Source organism: Hyla sarda, chromosome 9, assembly GCF_029499605.1.
Source record: "Hyla sarda isolate aHylSar1 chromosome 9, aHylSar1.hap1, whole genome shotgun sequence".
Classification (NCBI taxonomy): domain Eukaryota; kingdom Metazoa; phylum Chordata; class Amphibia; order Anura; family Hylidae; genus Hyla; species Hyla sarda.
In genome coordinates this window covers 36105540-36132240 of record NC_079197.1, presented here as the reverse complement: position 1 = coordinate 36132240, position 26701 = coordinate 36105540, and the positions used below count along the sequence as shown (strand labels likewise).

General features: G+C 46.0%; 2 long non-coding RNA genes across 2 annotated transcripts in view; one reads left to right on the top strand and one right to left on the bottom strand.

Annotated features, from left to right (window-relative positions):
• LOC130291032 (uncharacterized) overlaps positions 1 to 24672 on the bottom strand; it is an 88719-nt gene extending 64047 nt beyond the window's left edge. The window contains exons 1-2 of the long non-coding RNA XR_008847773.1: positions 24593 to 24672; positions 6382 to 6471 (exon numbers count right to left, since the gene is read on the bottom strand). This is a non-coding gene — a long non-coding RNA (uncharacterized LOC130291032). The remainder of the gene's footprint in view (positions 1 to 6381; positions 6472 to 24592) is intronic.
• Positions 23725 to 24380, top strand: LOC130291031 (uncharacterized). Its single transcript, XR_008847772.1, has 2 exons — positions 23725 to 24043; positions 24129 to 24380. It is a non-coding gene; the product is annotated as an uncharacterized LOC130291031 (long non-coding RNA).
• Positions 24673 to 26701: the final 2029 nt, after the last annotated feature.

Genomic DNA, 26701 nt, shown 5'->3' with positions numbered 1-26701 from the left:
CTCCAAATGCACAGATCTAGGTAGCGGGGAGAAGGAGATATGGGCGCTTGGTAAAGTTTTTCTGGAGAAAATTCAAACTGAAAGTGATTTAGAAAAATGACTATTGTGCCCAGTGCTGTGCACTATAGACATTTTCATAAAAGTGTTCACAACATTGAAGGTACATTTTAGGCAGTATGATATGTAAAATATGCTTGTAAATATAAAAAGAAGATTATTACAGTGCATGTAATGTAGTTTTCACCATGTAAAGCTGTAATGTCCCAGTACAGGTACATGGTCCTATACTACCTGTAGGCCCTGTCAGGTTGAGTCCCTCAGTGACCTGGGGGCTCCCCTGCAGGGTCTTCCCCTGTTGTCTCCCTTTTGGTTTAATAAATGTGTATGTTCCTTTAATGCATAGACAGGATCCCTATGTATAGATAGTCTCAAGGACCTGTGGAGGTCTTAAGGACCTGTGAGTAAGCCTGTCATATGTTATGTTATGCAGTTACATGATTTGTTGTAACATGTACTCCCAATGAGCACCAGCATTAACCTATGACCCACAGTTTGACCAACGGGCTTTAGTCCAGCCCCCCACTATATAATGGGGTGGCCATTTGCAATTAGCACTCTTGGATCTTACCATCTAATCTGAGAACAAGTCTTTGTTGAGGCAGCAAGGACCAGAGGCCTTAGAGACAAGTGATTAGCATCTGGAGTACCCCAAAAGCTACAAGTCTCTCCAGTAAGTCTGCAAGTTTATGTTTGCTGTCACTACATCTAGTCAAGTCTTGCACATAGTCAAGTCAAGTCCTGCACATAGTCAAGTCTAATTACAAGTCAATGTCAGGTTTATTACAAGTATTGGTCCAGCAAGATGCGAGGTCTCCTGGGTACTGGTCACCTCTCTGGGAACTCTGGCCTTCTGTGAAGATAATTACACCTTTCTTCTACTCAGTGAAGCCTCCGTTTACCCATAACTGGTTGTGGACTCTTTATTCACTACTAGCCCATGGGATAGCGGAGAATCCAGGCGTGTGGTGTTCCGGAACCCGAAAACCATGCTGGCGTCACCAACACACAGGGGTTAATACCATCCGACCCCCGGGGTTAATAACATCTGATCCCACCACTCTCACCGCAACACCCGTGGTCCCGCCATACACCGGTGGTTACCACATTTCTATTTTGGCGTCACGAACAAGATACGGGTGTGCTTTAACCATTCAGTCACCAAGTCAAGTCAGGCCACCCATCTACAGTATGCGGGTGTGTGCCAAAGGCAAGTTGCCGCAAGTCCTACCCCCCAATTCTGAACTGTGTCTCATTGAAAGTTTCATGTCTTTGCAAAAAAAAAAGTGTGCGCCGGCAAAGTGTACGGGACTGTGTCATTGAAATAAGTTTATGTGCTGGCAATGAAGAAATAGTGGGGGAGGTGAAGTTTACAGTATTGTCGGTGGCAAGAAAGATTACAAAAAAATTATTTACAATGTGCAAGATAAGAACGGAAATGATGTTGTGTGCCAAAATGTCTGTTGTACCTGAAAGAGTTAAAGATCCGCTGGAAAAGCACTCCAAAGATTCCCTCCAAGGCCAGCGTCCCGCCCCTGGGCGTGGAAAAAATGTCCTGGTGTCCAGCCCCAAGTGGAACTTGAAAGGTCCGCCCCCTGTTGCCAGGAGGGGGGGGGGGGGTGGATGAAGTGGATGCACCACTGTGCCACTTCCGGTCCCAGGCCCCGCTGATGACATCCTTCCGGCTGGCGGCCATCTTGTCAGAGACCAATATAAAAGGCAAGGTGGAGTTTGACCTCTTCAGTCCACAGGAAGTACTGGAGGAGAGCAGCAAGATTACAGAGACCCAGCCACAGCACCACCGGGGGAAACACCGGAGGCTTCCAGAGGGCCGTCACCCGTGAGACTGGCGCCTCATCACCGCAGCTGGGGTTCCTGGGCTGAGATCCCAACGAATTCTGATGTGAGTACCTTGGCAGAAGCTGATTTTTCTACTCCTTCCTCCTCCAGCCCTGAGCCAGTACCCCAGGCCCCACAGCCTACAACATTCACCATCACCACCGCTCCCTAGATGGTTGTTCGGCGATGACCCGGATCTCATTTGTTATATGCGGGAGCACATACTTCCCTTGCCCAGGAAGTCACTACCTCCAATCCCTTCCGGCCATATCCGAAAAGGCCAAAAAAGAAGCCGAGACACCTGCCATCATAGAGTGAAGGGGGGCCCAAAAGCTACAGAGATACGGGCCAAAACTGCTGCTGTTTGAGGAGATGCTGCAGAAACAACAAGATACAAAACAGCTGGATGCCCTATACATCTAGAGCATCCCCAGGAGGGTGAGCCACCCCTTGAGCGCCGTGACGCTACAGTCGTTATATTTGATGGCATCAGGGGATTCGGCACCATCATGGACTGTCACGATGGAGGCACTCTCCTAGTCAATAGGAGAGCCCTGCAAAGATACTATCTTCCCCAGAACAGCACTCTCTAAAGAGCAGGGAGATCATTGAATACACTACAGTAAAAAGTTTGCAAGGGCAATGGGCCGCTGCAGTCATCAGACCTAAGTAGCCCACTCAAATTCCATTTGCCTATTTCCCCTCTGAAGATTGGAACAAAGATCCCTTTGGACTCCTCCCCCCAACTGTCAAAGGAGCAGTCGTCCAGGAGGAGTACCCTGATCCACCAGCAATGGATCCCCAGTATCAGAGTCCTGCAAGACATCATTCCTGTACAGATGTGCCCAGGCCTACTTCTAGGAGCGAGGAGGTTTGGCCTGACCATTGGGCACCAAATCCTGTAACCAGGCCCACTCCAGCTGTCAAGGAGGTTTGGCCTAACTCACGGGTACCCAGGAAAGTGCCTGGGCCAACTCCTGCAGTGGCGGAGCTTTGGCCTGAAGAGCAGGCACCAACAAATAATCCCTCTGTGGCGCAAGCCGCTGCAGTGCAGGTGGTGGTTACAGTTAGTCCCACCATCACTAATTCCAGTCTGTCCCACGTGTCCTGGGACACCCACATTGACCCCATGCAAGGGGCCCAGTCTCGCAACCCTATGTTTATCTTACAACCTAGAAATCCACCCGGTAGGCGAGAATGGGAAAGAATATTTTTAGAAAGAAAGAAATCTGTCTAAGTTGTGTACAGTAAAATACCAAACTTGGTCTTAAGACTAACTGTCTGTTGTGCAGTAGCACCCTTTATTGTTTCAGGTTTCCAGCAATAGTTCAAGATATGTGCCTGACAAGACTTTGTCAAGAAAAGTTCTTCCACTTGTAACTGCAACCAATCTTGTAAGTCATGAGCCCGGCTACGGCCGAGAGATTCCTTGGTGTAGGAGATTCTAATAAGTAATGTGCCCGGCATCAGCCGAGAGACTCCTTGTGGTAGGAGATTTTATTCAGCTGCATACCAGTCTTCTCAGGATGGGGACCCTGAATTGACTGAACAATGAACTCCTTATGTACATGAACTACTGAGCAGTACATGAACTCTAAAATTATATATTTTGGTTCAGTAAAAATGGTTACAGAGGTACACTGAGTTGTTGTGGTTAAAATGTGACAGTTCTGTTTTGTATTTTTAATGTCATTAAATAGTAAAAATGTATAAAGTTGTTGTACACTAAAAGTAATTGTGTACAGTCATTGTGTACAGCACATATTATCCCCATCACCAGCATCTAGTATAAACAAAAGTAAATAGTATGTGTAAGTACACTACAGTACACATAATTGTGTACACAATTAATATACACAAGTCAAGTATACCACAGTCACATAAAGTAGTACTGTATCACTCACATTTCACAGACTACTCAAAGTAACATGTCAAGTGTATGTATTCTTCCAAAGTTTGGGCACCTGGCTGAGTGCGGATCCTTGCGGAGTTCCAGGGTGAGGTGAGCTGGACTGTCATACTACATTTACCCAGTGTATGTAATGTCTTATGTCATCCTGTTCGTGCACAGGAAACTTTCCTGGCCAGTAAGTATTCCTGAAACTAACCTAAAGCACGTTAACAGTAAAAGGCAACATGAATGTCAAAGTGTTATCTATATCAATTGTCTAGCATAAAAAATGTCTAGAACAGCAAACCAAAAATAGTGTTCTGTGGAGATGTGTATTATGCCAAGGGACCCCAGTAGCCAAGGCATTGGGCAGAGAGGCTCCGGCAACCCAATCCACAACTATAAGTCTAAAGTCATAAGTCTAGTCGTGTATACAATGTCTAGTAAATAATGTCTAGTATATAGTTTAGTCGTGTACAGTATATCACATACATAGTATGTCACATGCATAGTCAAAAATGTCATGTTCTGTCTATTAAACTGTTATGCAAGTCAGTAAATGCATAGTCAAAAGTGTCAGTTGTGTATAGTTAACTATAATATGCATAGTCCAGCTATAATATGCATAGTCCAATCATAAAATGCATAGTCCAGTTATAAAGTGCATAGTAAAGGTCCTTACAAGTAAAGTAACAGTATACATGTACCAGTTATATATAACCACCAATCCTGGTCACAATCCTGTTCAACACTGTTCATCAGCCTGACATGGACGTTTGTGCATAAAATGCCTCAGGACTGTATCTGGCCCCACGGCCACTTCGTTCCTCAAGCCTGACAGAACCTTACGTCGAGGATGACTTATGTTAAGCGAGGGGGTTTGTAATGTCCCAGTACAAGTACATGGTCCTATACTACCTGTAGGCCCTCTCAGGTTGAGTCCCTCAGTGACCTGGGGGCTCCCCTGCAGGGTCTCCCCCTGTTGTCTCCCTGTTGGTTTAATAAGTGTGTGTATGTTCCTTTAAAGGAGATCTTTAGTGCTCTGAACTTTATCCGCAAAGGATAGGGGATAAGTTTTAGATCGCGGGGGGGTCCGAGCGCTGGGGCCCCCCGCGATCTCCTGTACGGGGCCGCGGCAATGTACAGGAAAGGGGGCTTTCCGTCCCCACATGACGCGGCAGCCGGCATGCCCCTCCATGAATCCCATAGAAATACATGGAGGGGCATGCTGCTGCGTCATGCGGGGACGGAATGCTCCCTTTTCTGTACATAGTAGGGGATAAAGTTCAGAGCACTACAGATCTCCTTTAATGCATAGACAGGATCCCTATGTATAGATAGTCTCAAGGACCTGTGGAGGTCTTAAGGACCTGTGAGTAAGCCTGTCACATGTTATGTTATGCAGTTACATGATTTGTTGTAACATGTACTACCAGAGGGCACCAGCTTTAACCTATGACCTACAGTTTGACCAATGGGCTTTAGTCCAGCCCCTCACTCTATAAAGGGGTGGCCATTTGCAATTCGCTCTCTTGCATCTTACCATCTAATCTGAGAACAAGTCTTTGCTGAGGCAGCAAGCACCAGAGGCCTTAGAGACAAGTGATCAGCATCTGGAGTACCCCAAAAGCTACAAGTCTCTCCAGTAAGTCTGCAAGTTTATGTCTGCTGTCACTACATCTAGTCAAGTCCTGCACATAGTCAAGTCAAGTCCTACACATAGTCAAGTCAAGTCTAATTACAAGTCAAAGTCAAGTTTATTACAAGTATTGGTCCAGCAAGCTGCGAGGTCCTCTGGGTACTGGCCACCTCTCTGGGAACTCTGGCCTTAGCTGTGAAGATAATTACACCTGTCTTCTACTCAGTAAAGCCTCTGTTTATCCATAACTGGTTGTGGACTCTTTATTCACTACTAGCCCATGGGATAGTGGAGAATCCGGGCGTGTGGTGTTCCGGAACTCAAAAACCACACTGGCATCACGAACACATAGGGGTTAATACCATCCGACCCCCGGGGTAAATAACATCTGATCCCACCACTCTCACCACAACACCTGTGGTCCCCCCATACACTGGTGGTTACCACAAAGCCATATCTTCTATTCAATTATCTCATATAATATAAATTGATAGGTGTGTTAAGTAGAAATAAAGATAACCACATATATTGGGGAAAATTTACGAATCCCATCTAATACTTAGGGAGTTTAATGGGGTACTCCACGCTTAGACATCTTATCCTCTACCCAAAGGATAGGGAATAAGATGTAAGTTGCAGCAGAGAGATCACGGGGGCCCCAGCAGCGAGACCTCTGCGATCTCCCTGCTGCACCTGGCATTCGTTTAGAGCAACGTGTGCAGCGCCGGAGGCTCGTGATGTCACGGCCACAACCCCTTGTGATGTCACAGTCACATCCCCTCCCATAGACTTGCATTGAGGAGGCATGGGCGTGACATCATGAGGGGGCGTGGCCATGATGTCATGAACCTTAAATGTTTACCGTCTGTGAAACAAACAAAAAAAAAGCAAACAAGTGTTATAGATGTAACTTCCAAAGGGGTGAAGTACAGGTTTCAGCCGAATAGACGCTCACCTTAAAATAAAATTGCACATATCACCCTATGTAGGGTATACTAGATCAATGGTGCAGGCCTCAGGGTCCCAGGATCCTCCAAGAAGAGTCCTGCAGAGATAAAAGACGATAGACAGAAAAAAAAACTACCTTCGATTTGGCGCTTTAATTCTTTTATAAAGTGGCAGAGTCCTTAATATTTTCAAGACAAACTTGTTTATTGTAAGATTACAGGTTTCAAGGGATACAACCCTCTTCATCAGATCAGATTCGTAAATTTTTCCAGTGGCCAGTTTCATACCGTATGCTAGAATTGGTGCATTTTTAGACACCATTATCTTGCTTTATTTTACCTATTGGTGCATGATGTCGCATTTCAAGCCACGTTCCTAAGTTAAACCTCTTTCCTGTTAGGTCATACTTTTATTGAGTGAGATGCAAACAGTGTCTAGAACACATAATTTACTTGGTGCAAGGCATATTTGTTTTTCAGTGCCATTTGAAACAATTTTGGTATTTTTGGAATAGTAAGCCTACCTCATTATGGTTTTTTGGGCAGATTATTTGTTTGATTGTCTCCAGGTTTGGTGGTCTCAACTCTCCCCAGATGGCCGGGAAAGATCAGGCTTGTTGGAATTTATTTATTCTCAGAGAGATAATCCGCCACTAGATACGGTAAGTCTGCCAGTAAGTTTTCCCTCTCGAGCGATCATGTGTATGGGGGGATCGGAAGAAATAGCTGTTTGGCCGGCAGCTATCTTATGTTTATGGCCAGGGTCAGTGATAAATTCAGAATTTTTTCAACAGGGCAAGCTGTAAAAGTGAGGATCCCAGCTAGAGATTCTTATATTGAAAGCCAGACGTACAATGCTTAAGATCCAGCTGGAAACATCCGGTGCTGGACATGATTCAGGAAATCTTGACAAAACTCCAACATAACAAAGTGATTCATAGGCTGATAGTTCAAGGATGTGTCTGAGGATCAGGCTTCTATGACACCACCAGTGTCAACTTCATATACTTTGGAAAGTTGTGAGGACCAAGACAAGGGTCTATAAGACTAGCATTTAACAGGACATCCATGAACATGGGTAAGTTCTGATAAAAAAATTATAATCTTAAAGCCTTCACATACCTTGATGTAGTAGAACATCAAGAGTCATAGCAACAGAGTGACATACTCAGCGTTGTAAATTGTGCTAAACAACAGACACTGCGCCAGTTGCTGGAATATGGTCAGGTAAGTATACTCTCTACAACTGTAGTAAACCCCTAGCCACAGGGATCTTTTATGTACAATTCTTTTTTTAAAGGGTTCCCTGAAAATAAGCTGTCCCTTCTGCATCAGCTGTAACCTGCATTCAAAACCAGCTGTGAGTGTCTAGCTCCACTGCAGCGCCACCACAGGTGAAATCAAGCATTGCATGGTGCTCATAGAAATGATTGGACTGTGATAGAACACAGAGAACGAAGGTTCGCCCCACTCTATTTACTTGTATATCGAATATGATGGTTTTTAAAAATCCTTTTACATTAGCATGACATAGAATGATGGTTCAGTAGTTAGCACTGTTTCCTTGCAATACTGGGGCCTTGTTTCAAATCCATTATAGAAAAAAGGTTAGCACTCATATCCATGTGGTGCTTGTAGTCCACAGTAAGGTAAAAAAAAAATCTCAGCACTCATAATTTCTTGAAGAATGCTTTTTGTGTTTATTCACACATATTTGCGACACACAGGACCCGATTCAGCCAAAACTGGCTTCAAATCCAACCAAGAGGAACAACTTATGGAGTTTTTATGTTCTCCCTGTGTTTGTGTGGGTTTCCTTCGGGTTCTCCGGTTTCCTCCCACACTGCAAAATATATTGATAGGTTAAAGGGCTATTCCGATGACCTGTTAAAAAAAAAAAAAAAGTACTCCATGTGGTATTTCTTAGTTCTCTCACATGCATCCTGGTCCTTTTATCAAGTGTGCACCTTCTTCGATTTCATTGCTCCGATAGTACTGTCAGTCCTCCGTCTGAGCGCTAATAGGAAACTACTTCTCCTGGCAGTCCTAACTTCCTCTACAAGACTGCCGGGACCTCTTCCACTCAGCTCATTCCCAGCCCAGTGTTACATTGGCACAGAATGCCCACTCTTCTTCTGGGACAGGAGGAGCATGCACTGCGCATGCGCTGTACTATGTGCTCCATATCTCAGCCGGTCAGTTTGTCACATGCAGGTAATAGAAAAAGTAACGTTGCACTCACCCCAAGACACAGCATGGAGGTTTTCAAATCCGGGTTTATTCATAAATACGAAGTGCTATACAGTCAAAGCAGGTTGGAGCGAAGGGAGGGGAGCAGACATCAGCTCCGTGGAGCTGGCTGAGTGCAATAAATCGTTTCGCAGTGAAACTGCTTGATCACACTGCGTGGCTGTAACGCCGAGCGCTCCGGGCCCCGCTTCCCCTTCGGAGCGCTCGCGGCATCACTTCCCTGCTTGCAGCGGCCCGGTCAGCGAATCTGACCGGGAGCGCTTCTCTGTGTCCCTCGGCAGGGATGCGATCCCCGTGGCGGGACGTGCCCGCCCGCGGGTCGCATCGCGTGTCACTCACCGGCCCAATCCTTCTGCTCAGTCCCGGCGCGCGTGGCCCCATTCTCTAGGGCGCGCGCACGTCGGGTCTCTCAGATTTAAAGGGCCAGTGCACCATTAATTGGTGCCTGGCCCAATTAGTTCCTAACACTCCCTACACTATATAAACCATATAAACCCACTTCCTCTTCCTGTCCCTGCCGGATCTTGTTGCCTTGTGCCCTGAGAAAGTGTTTCTGTGTGTTCCATTGCCTGTGTATCCAGACCCTTGCCGTTGCCCCTGACTACGAACCATTGCTGCCTGCCCAGACCTTCTGCTACGTCCGACCTTGCTCTTGCCTTGTCCTTGTGTACCGCACCTGTCTCAGCTGTCAGTGAGGTTGAGTTGCTATCAGGTGGACCGAACTGGGGGTTACCTGCCGCTGCAAGTCCATCCCGCTTTGCGGTGGGCTCTGGTGAAAACCAGTAACCCCTTAGATTCCGTTCCCCTGGTACTGCCCACGCCATCACCTCACTGACAGAGGATCCACCATCCGTGTCCTCTCCGCATACCAGTCCGGATCCTGACAGTGGCGATGCTATGTGACATTACAAGGGAAGGGCTTCAGGTGATTTGGAAAAGGTATCTGGCTTGCAAGGAGATGGATTAGCATGCCAGGCCCACATTTACACAGAAAAGACTCATGATCTTCACTTTCAGTGTGCCAAGGAGTTAGCAGGAGACAAAGATGATGGCACTCAGGGAATTTTAGATGACTTTCTGCTTGTGAGTGCCCTGGCATATTGAGAAATAACTTTAGCAAGATTACAAGTCTTGCGATTATGTGTGGAACGCACTATTATTTTTCCCTTTAACTGGGTACTCCGCTGCTAGACATCTTATCCCCTATTGAAAGGATAGGGGATAAGATGTCTGATCATTTTGTCTGATGTCTGATGATTTTCAGCAGCCCCCGGCATTTTAAACAAAGCTGGGTTCCTGCGTCAGTGGTCGAATGGAGGGGGTGTGGTGATGTCACGAGGGGCGTGGCCGTGACATTACGATCACGGCCTCCGGCTCCCAGCACTTTAAATAAAATGTTCAGAATGCTGGATCACCGGAGTACCCCTTTAATTTGGAATTTAGGTTATGAGCCTTATAGGGAAAAAAAACTAATGTGAGTGATGACAAGCTCTGTGGAATATGTTGATCCTATATAAATAATTTACTATTAATATTAATAATAAACCCTCATTTTAGTAGTAGGATGTATTATTAAACTAGACAAGGCGCACAGAAATACTTCCATATAGTCCTTTTAGTAACAACGTAATGTTCTACTGTAGGAGCAGGGAATGCGTATGTTCTGAAAAATCCGCTTGGCAAGGAAACCTTGCATGTAGCATCCGTTTCCTTTGGGATTTGTAAATGACCCTTATTGTTTCATGTTTTTGGGACCATCACGACTTGGTTGCCTTCCTTGTAACCTGTCAAGACTAAACAATTGCAGAAAATACAATACACGTTGCTTACACCCAAATAGCATTGAAAAGCTGCGATACAAGCAGGCATTGGTTCCTACTAACATAGCAATGCGGCAGAACATGGCTGTCCCACCATCCAGCCGGCAGGTGTAATTATGCTTCCTTCCTCTGTGTACTTAACAACTTACATGGTATAGGTAGATTAGGGTTTGCACAACAGAATACATTGCCCTCTCTCTAAAGAAATTATACAGGATAATACATTGCAATATAGAGGAAACGCGTGCCCCCCTCTTTCTCCATTCATAATGTATTCTTTGACTGCCTCTATATGTTCTTGTGTTGGCTCATTTGCATTTGTATTGTGCCACTGCCTGGATGGGTGCTAAGGTCAATTGGGACTCAAGAAAAGAGGGGGAAATTTATGCAAAAGTGTTGATTGCATTTGTATGTAATGAAATCATTCAATATTCATCGGAGTATAGAATCTAATCTTGCAGGAAAACTGAAGGACATAAGAGTCACTGGGAAACCATAATGAGCTTCTGTAGTGATTAAAAAAACACTTGAGTTTTTCGAAAATGGCAGTGGAAATAGTGTCTAATCAGCAGTGAATGTGGGAGGCAGAGATTGGAGTGACATTCTGCTGAGAAGATGCCGAAATGTATGCACGCTGTAAACTTTGACATGCCAGCCTCGATCTGTGTTGCAGAATCATAAACTAGGCAGATACTTTTCTAAAGCAATTTTGCGTCTGTCTATCTCTGTCCAGCAGTCTGAATCACAACAATTCTCATTTATGTTGCTTTTAAAACGTTCAAACAGTCGTGATGGTCCTGTGATAGGTTTGTCCTTTCTGAAGACTCTGCCGACTGCTAACAAAGTATATAGCGTGACGTCTGGAAGAAGATTTTTCAATATCAATTTGTACTTCAGTATACCGTAGAATATACTTTACAGTACTAAAGTGGCCCTTAAAGTTACAATATTAATTGGTTCCAGGGCAAACATTGTATGTTAAAACCATTGTACCTAGAGATCATAACTCTATAGAAAAGTCGTAAGGCCAGACTTACATCAGCGTTTAGTCCTTACAAATTACAGAAGTTGAGCGGAGAAAAAAATCCTGCATGTTCTAATTTTTTCACTGCTCAACTCCAGTGAAACAACAGACACCCAACAGAAACCCGTTGGACCCCATTCAATGGGACCTGTTGGATCTCGTTGGTGTCCGTTATGCAATGGTCAGATGTTTGTCACTTTAATGGACTCTTCAGCAAAGCTCTGACGCAGGTGTGAACTAAGTGTAGTAAGATCTTGCTGAAGGGAGGTGTGGATAATTGCGGCACTGAACAGACCAGACGGTTTCGTTTCCCAAGATGCAATGCGTTTCGCAGCACGGCAGGCTGCTTCATTAGGCAGCAGTTGGGCCTTATTGGGTCCAAAATTTCCAAAACATCAACCCAAAATAAGAAAAATATTATTAAATAAAAATGAAAAGATAACTAGTACAGATAAAGCAAGTTATTACGTATAAAATTCATCAATAGCCGCCACAAGCTGTAATTCACTTATATAACTTCTTCAGGGTCCTGTACAGTATGCATGGTGTATGGGAGAAATGGAGCTGTCCTCACCTGGAGTCCAAAGGAGCAGCTAGTCCTGGCACAGATAAAGGGCTGTTCAGTGTCTCTCCAAACTGTAGGGAGGCGCTATTAGACAGCCAATCAGTACATGCACAATAATACAGGGATTTTACCAGGGAAATGCCCATTCTGATTGGATGGATCTTCCAGCCATTCACATGAGCCACCAATTTGGACTGTTTTTGTAATTGCATCTAAATTGAAATCTATTTTCATAATATTACTGTCTAAGTAAATCATCTTTAACCATATAAGGCTTTTTTCACACTACAAAATGACTCTGTTTTAAAGATCCGTACAAGTTCCGTCTGAAAATTAGCTAAAAACGGCCTTTAGAAAATCCAATTATAGTCTATGGGAATTTTCTAATAGCCGTTTTAATCCGTTATAGCCCGTTATTAATAATGGCCGTTATAGTTATATAGCGCATGTTATATATGTCCCCCGCACAGCGCATGTTATATATGTCCCCCGCACAGCACATGTTATATATGTCCCCCGCACAGCGCATGTTGTATATGGCCCCCGCACAGCACATGTTATATATGTCCCCCGCACAGCGCATGTTATATATGTCCCCCGCACAGCACATGTTATATATGTCCCCCGCACAGCGCATGTTATATATGGCCCCCGCACAGCACATGTTATATATGTCCCCCGCACAGCGCATGTTATATATATCCCCCGCACAGCGCATATTATATATGGCCCCCGCACAGCGCATGTTATATATGTCCCCCGCACAGCGCATATTATATATGGCCCCCGCACAGCGCATGTTATATATGGCCCCCGCACAGCGCATGTTATATATGTCCCCCGCACAGCGCATGTTATATATGGCCCCCGCACAGCGCATGTTATATATATCCCCGCACAGCGCATGTTATATATGTCCCCCGCACAGCGCATATTATATATGGCCCCCGCACAGCGCATGTTATATATGGCCCCCGCACAGTGCATGTTATATATGGCCCCCGCACAGCGCATGTTATATATGGCCCCCGCACAGCGCATGTTATATATGTCCCCCGCACAGCGCATGTTATATATGGCCCCCGCACAGCGCATGTTATATATGGCCCCCGCACAGCGCATGTTATATATGTCCCCCGCACAGCGCATGTTATATATGTCCCCCGCACAGCGCATGTTATATATGGCCCCCGCACAGCGCAATCATAAGCTCCCGGTAGGCTATCGTTGACATGCATTTTATTAGCAGAGCATCTCTCCGGGAAGCCGCTGCCCGATGCTCTGCTAATGCTCCGCTTGTCAGTGATAGCGCTTCAGAGGCATATGTGTATAGAAGCGAAGTGGGGACCAGATATATAGCGTTATCTGATCCCCACTTCGCTTCTATACACTAGTGGTCTTTAACCGGTGGACCTCCAAATGTTGCAAAACTACAACTCCCAGCATGCCCGGACAGCCGTTGGCTGTCCGGGCACGCTGGGAGTTGCAGTTTTGCAACATCTGGAGGTTCACAGGTTGAAGAACAACACAGCTGCCCCATGGCCTCCCCCATCCCCAGTGTTATAATTACATGTTCCTGGGGCCCTGGGTCCACGATCCTTCTGGCTCCGGCGCTGTGGCTGTGCGCTGCGATGCGCAGTGACGAGTGACGTTCCCAACGCGACGTCATCGTCAGTGCCCACAGTGACAGCGCACAGCCACAGCGCCGGAGCCAGAAGGATCGTGGACCCAGGGCCCCAGGAACAGGTAATTATAACACTGGGGATGGGGGAGGCCATGGGGCAGCTGTGTTGTTTGTACTCAGGATGATTGTGTATAGTAGTGGTCTTCAACCTGTGGACCTCCAGATCTTGCAAAACTACAACTCCCGGCATGCTGGGAGTTGTAGTTTTGCAAGATCTGGAGGTCCACAGGTTGAAGACAACTAGTGTATAGAAGCAAAGTGGGGACCAGTTAACGCTATATATCTGGTCCCCACTTCGCTTCTATACACATATGCCTCTGAAGCGCTATCACTGACAAGCGGAGCATTAGCAGAGCATCGGGCAGCGGCTTCCCGGAGAGATGCTCTGCTAATAAAATGTTTGTCGATGATAGCGCTACCGGGAGCTTATGATTGCGCTGTGCGGGGGCCATATATAACATGCGCTGTGCGGGGGCCATATATAACATGTGCTGTTCGGGGGCCATATATAAAACATGCTCTGTGCGGGGGACATATATAACATGTGCTGTTCGGGGGCCATATATAACATGCGCTGTGCGGGGGACATATATAACATGCCCTGTGCGGGGGCCATATATAACATGCGCTGTGCGGGGGACATATATAACATGCGCTTTGCGGGGGCCATGTATAACATGCGCTGTGCGGGGGCCATATATAACATGCACTGTGCGTGGGCCATATATAACATGCACTGGGCGGGGGCCATATATAACATGCGCTGTGGGGGGCCATATATAACATGCGCTGTGCGGGGGCCATATATAACATGCACTGTGCGGGGGACATATATAACATGCGCTGTGCGGGGGCCATATATAACATGCGCTGTGCGGGGGCCATATATAACATGCGCTGTTCGGGGGCCATATATAACATGCGCTGTGCGGGGGACATATATAACATGCGCTTTGCGGGGGCCATGTATAACATGCGCTGTGCGGGGGCCATATATAACATGCACTGTGCGTGGGCCATATATAACATGCACTGGGCGGGGGCCATATATAACATGCGCTGTGGGGGGCCATATATAACATGCGCTGTGCGGGGGCCATATATAACATGCACTGTGCGGGGGACATATATAACATGCGCTGTGCGGGGGCCATATATAACATGCGCTGTGCGGGGGCCATATATAACATGCGCTGTTCGGGGGCCATATATAACATGCGCTGTGCGGGGGACATATATAACATGCGCTGTGCGGGGGGCATATATAACATGCGCTGTGCGGGGGGACATATATAACATGCGCTGTGCGGGGGGCCATATATGACATGCACTGTGCGGGGGCCATATATAACGTGCGCTGTGCGGGGGCCATATATAACATGCGCTGTGCGGGGGCCATATATAACATGCACTGTGCGGGGGACATATATAACATGCGCTGTGCAGGGGCCATTTATAACATGCGCTGTGCGGGGGCCATATATAACATGCACTGTGCGGGGGACATATATAACATGTGCTGTGCGGAGGCCATATATAACATGCGCTGTGCGGGGGCCATATATAACATGTGCAGTTTGGGGCATTTATAACATGCGCTGCGCGGGGGACATATATAACATGCGCTGTGCGGGGGGCATATATAACATGCGCTGTGCGGGGGCCATATATAACATGCGCTGTGCTGGGGGGACAAATATAACATGCGCTGTGCGGGGGACAGATAGAAAATGCGTTGTGCGGGGGCCATATATAACATGCGCTGTGCGGGGGCCATATATAACATGCGCTGTGCGAGGGACATATATGACATGTGCTGTGCGGGGGACATATATAACATGCGCTGTGCGGGGGGCATATATTACATGCGCTGTGCGGGGGCCATATATAACATGTGTTGTGCGGGGGCCATATATAAAATGCGCTGTGCGGGGGCATATATAACATGCGCTGTGCGGGGGACATATATAACATGCCCTGTGCGGGGCCATATATATCATGTGCTGTGCGGGGGACATATATAACATGCGCTGTGCAGGGGACATATATAACATGCGCTGTGCGGGGGCCATATATAACATGCGCTGTGCGGGGGCCATATATAACATGCCCTGTGCGGGGGCCATATATAACATGCGCTGTGCGGGGGCCATATATAACATGCGCTGAGCGGGGGACATATACAACATGTGCTGTGCAGGGGACATATATAACATGCGCTGTGCGGGGGCCATATATAACATGCGCTGTGCGGGGGCCATATATAACATACCCTGTGCGTGGGCCATATATAACATGCGCTGTGCGGGGGCCATATATAACATGCGCTGTGCGGGGGCCATATATATCATGTGCTGTGCGGGGGACATATATAAAATGTGCTGTGCGGGGGACATATATAACATGCGCTGTGCAGGGGACATATATAACATGCGCTGTGCGGCGGACATATATAACATGCGCTGTGTGGAGGACATATATAACATGCGCTGTGCGGAGGAGATATATAACATGCGCTGTGCGGAGGAGATATATAACATGCGCTGTGCGGAGGAGATATATAACATGCGCTGTGCGGCGGGCATATATAACATGCGCTGCTGGAGGCATATGATTGTGCTGTGCAGGGGACATATATAACATGCGCTGTGCAGCGGGCATATATAACATGTGCTGTGCGGCGGGCATATATAACATGCGCTTTGCGGAGGAGATATATAACATGCGCTGTGCGGCGGGCATATTTAACATGCGCTGTGCGGCGGGCATATATAACATGCGCTTTGCGGAGGAGATATATAACATGCGCTGTGCGGCGGGCATATATAACATGCCCTGCTGGGGGCATATGATTGTGCTGTGCGGGGGGCATATATACAATTTACCGTGTGACACAGTTTCTAACCCGTGGGACACAAATTTTTCCCCCATGCGACACATTAGTAAATCAGGTAGAAAAATGCACTCAGAAACACTCAGAGATAAACCCTACACTCTTAGTAAATGAGGGCCATTGTATATGTGAATCAATATATAATTTATTTAAGTGACTGCAGCCCCTGTGTGCACTTACACTGTGACTGATAAGGAGGGGGAGGGAGGGGAGATGGCACAGCAGCAGACTGATGAGAACATTAAGGCTAAGTTTTCACTTGTTTTTTTTTTCTGGCAGTTTTTGGAGATCTGCCTCTGCAGTTTTTGAGCCAAAGTCAGAAATGGATCCATAAAGGAGGAGAAGTATAAGTCCTTCCTTTATATGTCCTGTTCCTTTTGAATACACTTCTGGCTTTAGCTCAAAAACTGCAGTGGCAAATATCCAAAAACTGCCAGAAAAAAACCCAAGTGGAAACTTAGCCTTAGGAGGAGTTTTTTTTTTTTTCCCCCAGGATCTACAACTACAGTACTACAACTCCCATTATAGTGTGGCTGTTTATCCTGTGCCTCTTCCAACCTTGAGCCTTAAGGGGGCACAGACGGACCATACTGGGATTTGTAGTACTTTAACTTTGTGAAATACAGTTCCCCTATAACTCTGCAGCTTCTGTAGAAGTAAAAGGCTCAGCCTTAGGGTCAGTTCACACATCCTTATTTATGCTGCAGATTTTGCTGTCTATTGACTTCAATGGGTAACTAAATCTGCTACAGGAAATCTGCAGCAGAAAATACACAGTGTGAACTCTCCCTTAGGGTGCCTTCGCATGAGCAGATTTGTTTTCAAACTCGTACCATGTTTCTCGCAGTGAGTTTGAATGGGGGCGGGATCTCTGCGGCCTGTCCACAGTAGATTTTCGGCAGCGGAATTTCCGCTGTGGAAAATCCGCCACAGACCCTGTTGACTGCTGTTTATTTGCCGCAGACAGACATAAAGGTCATTTAACCCTTTCCCTAATAAAAGTTTGAATCACCTCCCTTTTCCCATAAGAAAAGTGTAAATAAAAACAAAAATAAACATCTGTGGCATCACCACGTGCGGAAATGTCCGAATTATAAAAATATATCGTTTATTAAACTGCACGGTCAATGGCGTAAGCGCAAAAAAATTCCAAAGTCCAAAAATACTTATGTTTGGTCACTTTTTATATCATGAAAAAATGAATAAAAAGCGATCAAAAAGTTCGATCAATTAAAAAATGGTAATGATAAAAACTTCAGATTACGGCGCAAAAATTTAAACCTCATACCTGCCCATATGCGGAAAAATAAAAAAGTTATAGGGGTCAGAAGATGACAATTTTTAACATAGAAATTTTCCTGCATGTAGTTATGATTTTTTTCAGAAGCAATACAAAATAAACATATATAAGTAGGGGATCATTTTAATCGTATGGACCTACAGAATAAAGATAAGGTGTAATTTTTACTGAAAAATGCACTGCATAGAAACGGAATCCCCCAAAAGTTACAAAATTGCATTTTTTTTTCAATTTTGGTTTGGTAAAATGACTAATGTCACTGCAAAGTAGAATTTGTGGCGCAAAAAATAAGCATGATATGGAATTTTATGTGCAAAATTGAAAGTGTTATGATTTTTAGAAGGGGATGAGAAAAAAATGAAAATGCAAAAACGGAAAAACCCTGCGTCCTTAACCCCTTAAGGACTCAGCCCATTTTGGCCTTAAGGACTCAGACAATTAAATTTTTACGTTTTCATTTTTTCCTCCTCGCCTTCTAAAAATCATAACTCTTTTATATTTTCATCCACAGACTAGTATGAGGGCTTGTTTTTTGCGCGACCAGTTGTCCTTTGTAATGACATAACTCATTATATCATGAAATGTATGGCGCAACCAAAAAACACTATTTTTGTGGGGAAATTAAAACGAAAAACGCAATTTTGCTAATTTTGGAAGGTTTCGTTTTCACGCCGTACAATTTATGGTAAAAATGATGTGTGTTCTTTATTCTGAGGGTCAATACGTTTAAAATGATACCCATTCTTACATACTTTTCTATTATTGTTGCGCTTAAAAAAAATCACTAACTTTTTAACCAAATTAGTATGTTTATAATCCCTTTATTTTGATGACCTCTAACTTTTTTATTTTTCCGTATAAGCGGCGGTATGGGGGCTCATTTCTTGCGCCATGATCTGTACTTTTTTTTGATACCCCATTTGCATATAAAAAACTTTTAATAAATTTTTTATAATTTATTTTTAATAAAATGTATTAAAAAAGTAGGAATTTTACTTTTTTTTTTTTTCGTTCACGCGGTTCACCGTATGGGATCATTAACATTTTATTTTAATAGTTCGGACATTTACGCACGCGGAGATACCAAATATGTCTATAAAAAAAATTTTTACGCTTTTTGGGGGTAAAATAGGAAAAAACTGATGTTTTACTTTTTTATTGGGGGAGGGGATTTTTCACTTTTTTTTTACTCTTACTTTTACTTTTTTTTTTACACTTGAATAGTCCCCATAGGGGACTATTCATAGCAATTCCATGATTGCTAATACTGATCTGTTCTATGTATAGGACATGGAACAGATCAGTATTATCGGTCATCTTCTGCTTTGGTCTGCTCGATCACAGACCAGAGCAGGAGACGCCGGGAGCCGGACGGAGGAAGGAGAGGGGACCTCCGTGCGGCGTTCTGAATGATCGGATCCCCGCAGCAGCGCTGCGGGCGATCCGATCATTCATTCAAATCGCGCACTGCCGCAGATGCAGGGATCTGTATTGATCCCGGCACCTGAGGGGTTAATGGCGGACGCCCACGAGATCGCGGGCGTCGGTCATTGCCGGCGGGTCCCTGGCTGCGATCAGCAGCCGGGATCAGCCGCGCATGACACGGGCATCGCTCTGATGCCCGCGGTTATGCACAGGACGTAAATGTACGTCCTGGTGCGTTAAGTACCACCACACCAGGACGTACATTTACGTCCTGCGTCCTTAAGGGGTTAAGGGGTTAAGGTAGGATAAATCTCTGTATACAGATTGCGGTTTTGGGGATCAGTTCACACTAATGACTACCAAGAGGGAGTTGTCCACTAATAAGCAGCATATATTTTTATCAATAATGCCGCTGAAAATATATAGCATAAATTCATATATGGCGTTAGTATATAGTATAAATTCAATACAGGGGTCAGTATATAATAAACATTCATATATGGGGTCAGTATATAATATTGATTCATCTATGGCATCAGTATATAGTATAAATTGATATATGGGGGTCAGTATAAAGTATAAATTCATTTGTAGGGACCAGTATATATATATATATATATATATATATATATATATATATGTGGAGTCAGAACTTGTAAAAATTCATATGTGGAGGTATTAAAAGATTTATTAAAAAAAATTAAAAAAAAGGAGAAATACATTTTATGATATGTGGGCAGCCCATCTATATAGGTGTGGCTCACACATGGATGAGCGGCTCATCGGGCCCCCCATGATCCACTCAGGCCCATTGCTACAGGACAGGCAAACCAAGCAATTGCTTGGGGCCCGAGCTGGCCCGGGGCCCTGAGCAGAGCCGGTGCTTGCCCACGGGGCAATTCCCTCCATCACTATTAAGGACATCCCTGTGTCCCAAAAGATGTTTTCGGGACACAGGATGCCCCCATTAACTCTCTGCGGCCCCGCGTTAAGTTTAAAAAGAGAGATGGCGCACACCGGGACGTCCCGTGCGTGCGCCCATTGCAATGGAGGCGCAGAAGACCGGAGCATCAAGGAGGAGGAAGACGCGCGCTGGCCAGCTTGGTAAGTGACCAGCGGGACGTCATCTTCGGTTCTCCGACCACTGCTTCTCGGGTCCCGGGGACTAATGCTATGGCCGGACCGGAGGAGCGGTGGACGGAACACTGAAGTGGGGCAGTACACAGGCATACAGCCTCCAGCCATATACTGTATATGGCTGGAGGCTGTATGTCTGTGGGGAACACTGCCTACCTAATGTGGGGGGAACTATGCTGCACCTAATGTGGGGGAACACTGCCTACCTAATGTGGGGGAACACTGCCTACCTAATGTGGGGGAACACTGTCTACCTAATGTGGGGGAACACTGCCTACCTAATGTGGGGGAACACTGCCTACCTAATGTGGGGGAACACTGCCTACCTAATGTGGGGGAACACTGCCTACCTAATGTGGAGGAACACTGCCTACCTAATGTGGGGGAACACTGTCTACCTAATGTGGGGGAACACTGCCTACCTAATGTGGGGGAACACTGCCTACCTAATGTGGGGGAACACTGCCAGCTCGGTAAGTGACCAGCGGGACGTCATCTTCGGTTCTCCGACCATCGCTTCTCGGGTCCCGGGAACTAATGCTATGGCCGGACCGGAGGAGCGGTGGACGGAACACTGAAGGGGGGCAGTACACAGGCTGTATGCACTGTATATGGCTGGAGGCTGTATGTCTGTGGGGAACACTGCCTACATAATGTGGGATTCCAGGGTGTCACACCACTAAAGGTGTGGGCAGAAACAGGATATTTATGCAGCGCTGTCCACGAGCCAAGGTAAGGGTAAAATAAATGTATTTAATAACTAATGAATACATGTAACGCGTTTCAAGGACGCTCCGTCCTTTTCATCAGACATGCTTGATGTGGATACATCTGTAGGATGAGCCATTATAATCTCTCTCTTCCACCACATTCTCTGTCAAGTTCAGTCCAGATGTCTCAGAGCCAGTGTCCAGCACATCTGGAGGCCTCAAGCCTAACCAGCAGCCACATGTCAGTAAGTCAAGTCGTCTATGTCTGCTGTCACTACCTACAGTCAAGTCAAGTCCATAGTCAAGTCTATTATAGTCAGCGTGGCAGAGTTAAAGTCTGTCCAAACACTGCAAGTCCCAGCAAGCTGCAAGGTCCCCTGTGTGTTACTGGTCACCTCTCTGGGATCCTGGCCTAGCTGTAAAGACTGTACTGTTTTTCTACCTCAGTAAAGCTACCGTTAACCCTAACCTGGTCTTGGACTATTATTACCCTGCCTAACCTAGGAATAGCGGTGCTACTGTTCGGGTAGTTCCCGGGAAAGCCATGCCCTGGCATCACGAACATTTAGGGGTTAATAACATCTGCCCCTGGGCTATAACATACACCTCACAGCTTCACACCTTGTGGCACACCCCAATGGCATCTTGTGAGAAAAGAAATGAGTGGGCATTTTTTTGTGGTGTTTTTGTGGTGTATTTTTTTTTGGGGCTAAAAAAAACTCAAACAAAAACCTCAAACAAAAACTGTTCCTAGGCTTAGACTGGGATTAAAGGAAAATGGTCACGCATTCAGTCACACTAAACTCAATACACAGGGTTATAGTGCAGGTGAACATGAGACTGATGCAAGCTCTTTGACCGATATGCGTACTTGTAGGCCGGCGCGGCGTTCCTCTGAACGTCCGCTTCTTCCTGCGCTGAATTGCACTCTGGAGGCGGCCCGCCGGCTGTACTTGAATATTCATGGGCGCTGGCCACGTGAGCGCTCAGTAGGCACAAGTGCTCTCGTGACCAACACCCACACTATAACCAAGTGTATCAGGTTTAGTGTGGGTGAATGGGTGACCATTTTCCTTCAAACACAACTTATGTGTGGCCTTTTTCAAAGCCCACATTGCTCTTTTTTTGTTGTTGCTTTTTTTACCCCCTTTCGAAAGATGTCTGTCCAATTGTTGCAAAACTACAACTCCCAGTATACCCTGACAGACGAAGGCCAGAGGCTGTCAGGGCATGCTGGGAGTTGTAGTTTTGCAACTGCTGGACAGCCACAGGGGATCACTGATGCAGTATGTCAATCTCGGCCTATGCTGCCTGATCTTGAACTGGCAGCAGGAGCCATTAGACATGTGCAATTCGTTTCGTAACGGACACAGAAGTACACAAATTTTCCCGTTTTTGTGTGTTCATTACGAAAAGAATGCACAAAAAAAATCACAAAATCTCTAAAAAGCATACGAATATGAATATACCGTTAACGAATGCATTCGTTACCTAACTCATAACGAATATGCATGTTAACGAACAACGAATGCATTCGTTATCAGTATACCCGAATGTCGGGGCCATGCATCAACTGCTATCCGGCAGCGCATAATGCTTAAGCTGCTGCCGGATAGCAGTTGAAGCAGCCCGGGCAGGTTCACTCACCTTTCCGCGCTGCTCCGGGCCTTCCTCCAGTGGGTCCTGGGCTGGTCCGGGGCCTTCATACGGGTCTCCCTCTGACGTCGTTATGACGCCATCGCGCACGCCGTCCCGTCATCCAATAGGAACGGCGTGCGGCAGCAACGTGATGACGTCATACGGAGTCCCAGTAAGGCCTTGCGGCAGACAGCGGAGGACCGGAGAAGACCAGGAGAGCCCAGCAGAGCCCAGCGGAGTACCGAAGAGGACTAGGAGAGCCCAGCGGAGGTCCGGGGACACCATCGGGAGCAGCGGGGACAGGTGAGTAGGACTTTACTTTGTTATAGACATGTGCAGGACCAAGAATCAGATTTAACGAATGCATTCGTTTTTCTTAACGAATGCAGTCGTTTTTTAAACGAATACATCCTAAAATGAAAAAAATTTTTGCGGGTGCATCCGAAAACCGAATATGACGAATGCACAGCATTCAGAATATTCACATAACCGAAAATTTTAAAAAAACGAAAACGAACAAAACGAAAAAAACAAAATTTTTGGTTCTGCATATGTCTAAGAGCCATAACCACTTTAAATCAATAAGTGGTTGATCAATAAGTGATCATGCAGCGCTGACTGCCGGGACGTCTGACGAATAATATCCTTCCGCTTCATACCGGAACATCAGGGGCATCGTCATACGTCCCAGCAGCCAACGCTGCCCATTGGGAGAGATTTATCATAACCTGTCCAGAGGAGAAGTTGCTGAGTTGTCCATAACAACCAATCAGATCGCTTCTTTAATTTTTTAGAGGCGCTTTAAAAAATGAAAGAAGTGATCTGATTGGTTGCTATGGGCAACTCTGCAACTTTTTCTCTGGACAGGTGATGAATCTCCCCCATTGAGCCTGCCAGAGCCGCACTGATCTGTGTAAGAAACCTATGGGCCCAGGCTGTTAGGGCCACCAAATGATATTACAAATACTGAATGTCTGGTTAGGAGAAACAAATATAATGTACCCACAGGGAGTAGCGCCATTTTAATAAAAATTGCCAAAAATCCCTGAGATAAGTCATGCAGAATATGTTAAAAAGGTTTTTTGATTTTCAGTCAATCAGAAAGCAGCACGACTCAAATAGAACTCCCGTGAGGTCACACATGTGATGTCATAACCATTGTCATTGGTGAGGGGCCTAAACTGTAGGAACCTAGGAATACACATTCATACCCGCCTGTGACTGGTAAGTATCACATCTTTTTGTCCAGTTCCATGTGCATTTCTATAATAAACATGTAACTAATCTCTCTTTTCTTTTCCTATCTTAGATGCACACCTTCCAGGCTGTGGGGCAGCACATACACAGACACTTTGCCCAAATTCTAGAGGTAACCTCCTTTAGTATGCCCAGAGGAAGGGCAGTACAGTAGCCATGGATTCCCTACAGGTTTCCTCCCCTCTGGAGGTTTTTCCTGTCCTGAGTTAGTTACTGTCCGCTCTTTGTGAGTGATGGAGGTTACATAAAATCCCTACACAAACATTTTTGTAAATAATAAATAAAGTCCCTTTTGTTTAAACTGTTCTTTGACTTGTTTGACTCATTTATTTTATTTGTGTGTGTGAAAAATAGTGTTATCAAAATGTGGATGACAGAAGTGTCCAAAACTGCTGCCCGATCTGCCCCATGTGATGAGGTGAGAGGCGGCTGATGCTGGGGGGACAGTTGTCCAGGCAACCGTAGGGCACCCAGCAAGTTCTGATGTTTTATGCCCAGAAATGGTCGGCTACTCACTGTGTCAGAAGATTCTCATCCTAGATATGAAGACAATCAGGGATCAAAACCTGTGGAGAGGAAAAGGTGACCAGTTGCCCATAGCAACCAATCAGATCACTTTTATTTTTCAGAGGTCTTGTTAAGAATGAAGGAAGCGATCTGATTGGTTGCTATGGGCAACTGATCAACTTTTCCCCTGCACAGGTTTTGATAAATCTCCCCAATAATTATTACAACCATGTCACACACTTAGGGTTGTCACCTGGCTGGTATTTTACCAGCACAGCTGGTATTTTAGACACCCTGCCAGTATGTTTAACTCCTTGGGGACAGAGGGCGTATCCATACGCCCTCCGCATTTCCGATCACCGCCGCTTGCCACCTCCTCCTATCCCCTGCCATTGGTCGGTCAGGCTGACCACCAATCGCAGGAGGGGCACGGGGGGGTTAGAGTTAATTTCCCCCCGCTCTGCCCACCGATCGGAAGTCGGTGCAGAGCGGGGGGAATATGTGCGGCGAGGGGGGAGCATGGTCCGGCATCCTGGAGGCATCCTGGACCAGTGGCAGCGGCGGTGGCGGCGACGGCAGGTGGAGCGGCCAGAAAGAGCGGCGGAGAAGGCTGCAGTGAAGATAGCGGCAAGTGATCTTCTTTGTGGCCTTCTAAAAGCTGCAAAACTACAACTCAGAGCATGCCCACACAGCCAAAGGCTGCCTGGGCATGCTGGGAGTTGTAGTTTTGCAATATCTGGAGGGTCACAGTTCAGAGACCACTGTATAGTGGTCTCTAAACTGTGGTCCTCCAGATGTTGCAAAACTACAACTTTCAGCATGCACTGACTGTGTGGGCATGCTGGGAGTTGTAGTTTTGCAACATCTGGAGGGCCACAGTTTGGAGACCACTACTTAGCAGTCTCCAAACTGTTCTTCCCCAGTTGTTGCATAACTACAACTCCAAGCATGCCCAGACTGTCCAGGTATGCTGGGAGTTGTAGTTCTGCAACATATGAAGGGCCAGATATTGCAGAACTACATGCCCAGCATCCCTGACTGTCTGGCCATGCTGGGAATTGTAGTTTTGCAACAGCTGTAGGCACACTGGTTGGGAAACACTGAGCTCAAGTGTTTCCAACCCATGTGCCTCCAGCTGTTGCAAAACCACAACTCCCAGAATGCAGCGCATTCTTCGAGATGTCATTTTGCCACAGCTGAAGGTTTGCCCTCCCCCCCCCCCCTCCCCTCATGTGAATGTACAGGGTACATTCACAGGGGCGGGAGTTTACAGTGAGTTTCCTTCTGTAAGTTTGAGCTGCGGCAAATTTTCCGCCGCAGCTCAAACTCCCAGCGGAAAACTTACTGTGAACCCCTGCCTGTGTGAATGTACCCTAAAAACTACACCCTACACTGCACTAACAAATAATAAAAAGTAAAACACTACATATACACCCCCTTACACGTACCCCCCCCCCCCCCCCTAAAAATGAAAAACGTTGGCAGTGTTTCTTAAACAGAGTCTCCAGCTGTTGCAAAACCACAACTCCCAGTATTGCCGGACAGCCATAGACTGTCCTGGCAGGCTGGGAGTCTTGCAACAGCTGGAGGCACCCTGTTTGGGAAACACTGCTGTAGGGTTTTACTGTAGGTAACCGGGTCCGCTCCTATTGCAAATTCCTTAATGAGGCCTCAAATGCCCATGGCGCTCTCTCACTTCAGACCCCTGTTGTATTTCAAGACAACAGTTTAGGGCCACATATGGGGTATTTCCGTACTTGGGAGAAATTGCACTACAAAATTTGGGGGGGAATTTTCTCCCATTACCCTTTGTAAAAATGAAAAATTTTGGGGGGAAAACTGCACTTTAGTGAAAAAAATTTTTTTAAATTTACAAATCCGAAGTTAACGAAAAGTCGTCAAACACCTGTGGGGTGTTAAGGCTCACTGGACCCCTTGTTACATGCCTTGAGGGGTGTAGTTTCCAAAATAGTATGCCATGTGGGAGTTTTTTGCTGTTCTGGCACCATAGGGGCTTCCTAAATGTGACATGCCCCCCAAAAACAAATTCAGCAAAATTCACTCTCCAAAATCCGACTGTCGCTCCTTCCCTTCAGTGCCCTCTACTGCGCCCGCTGA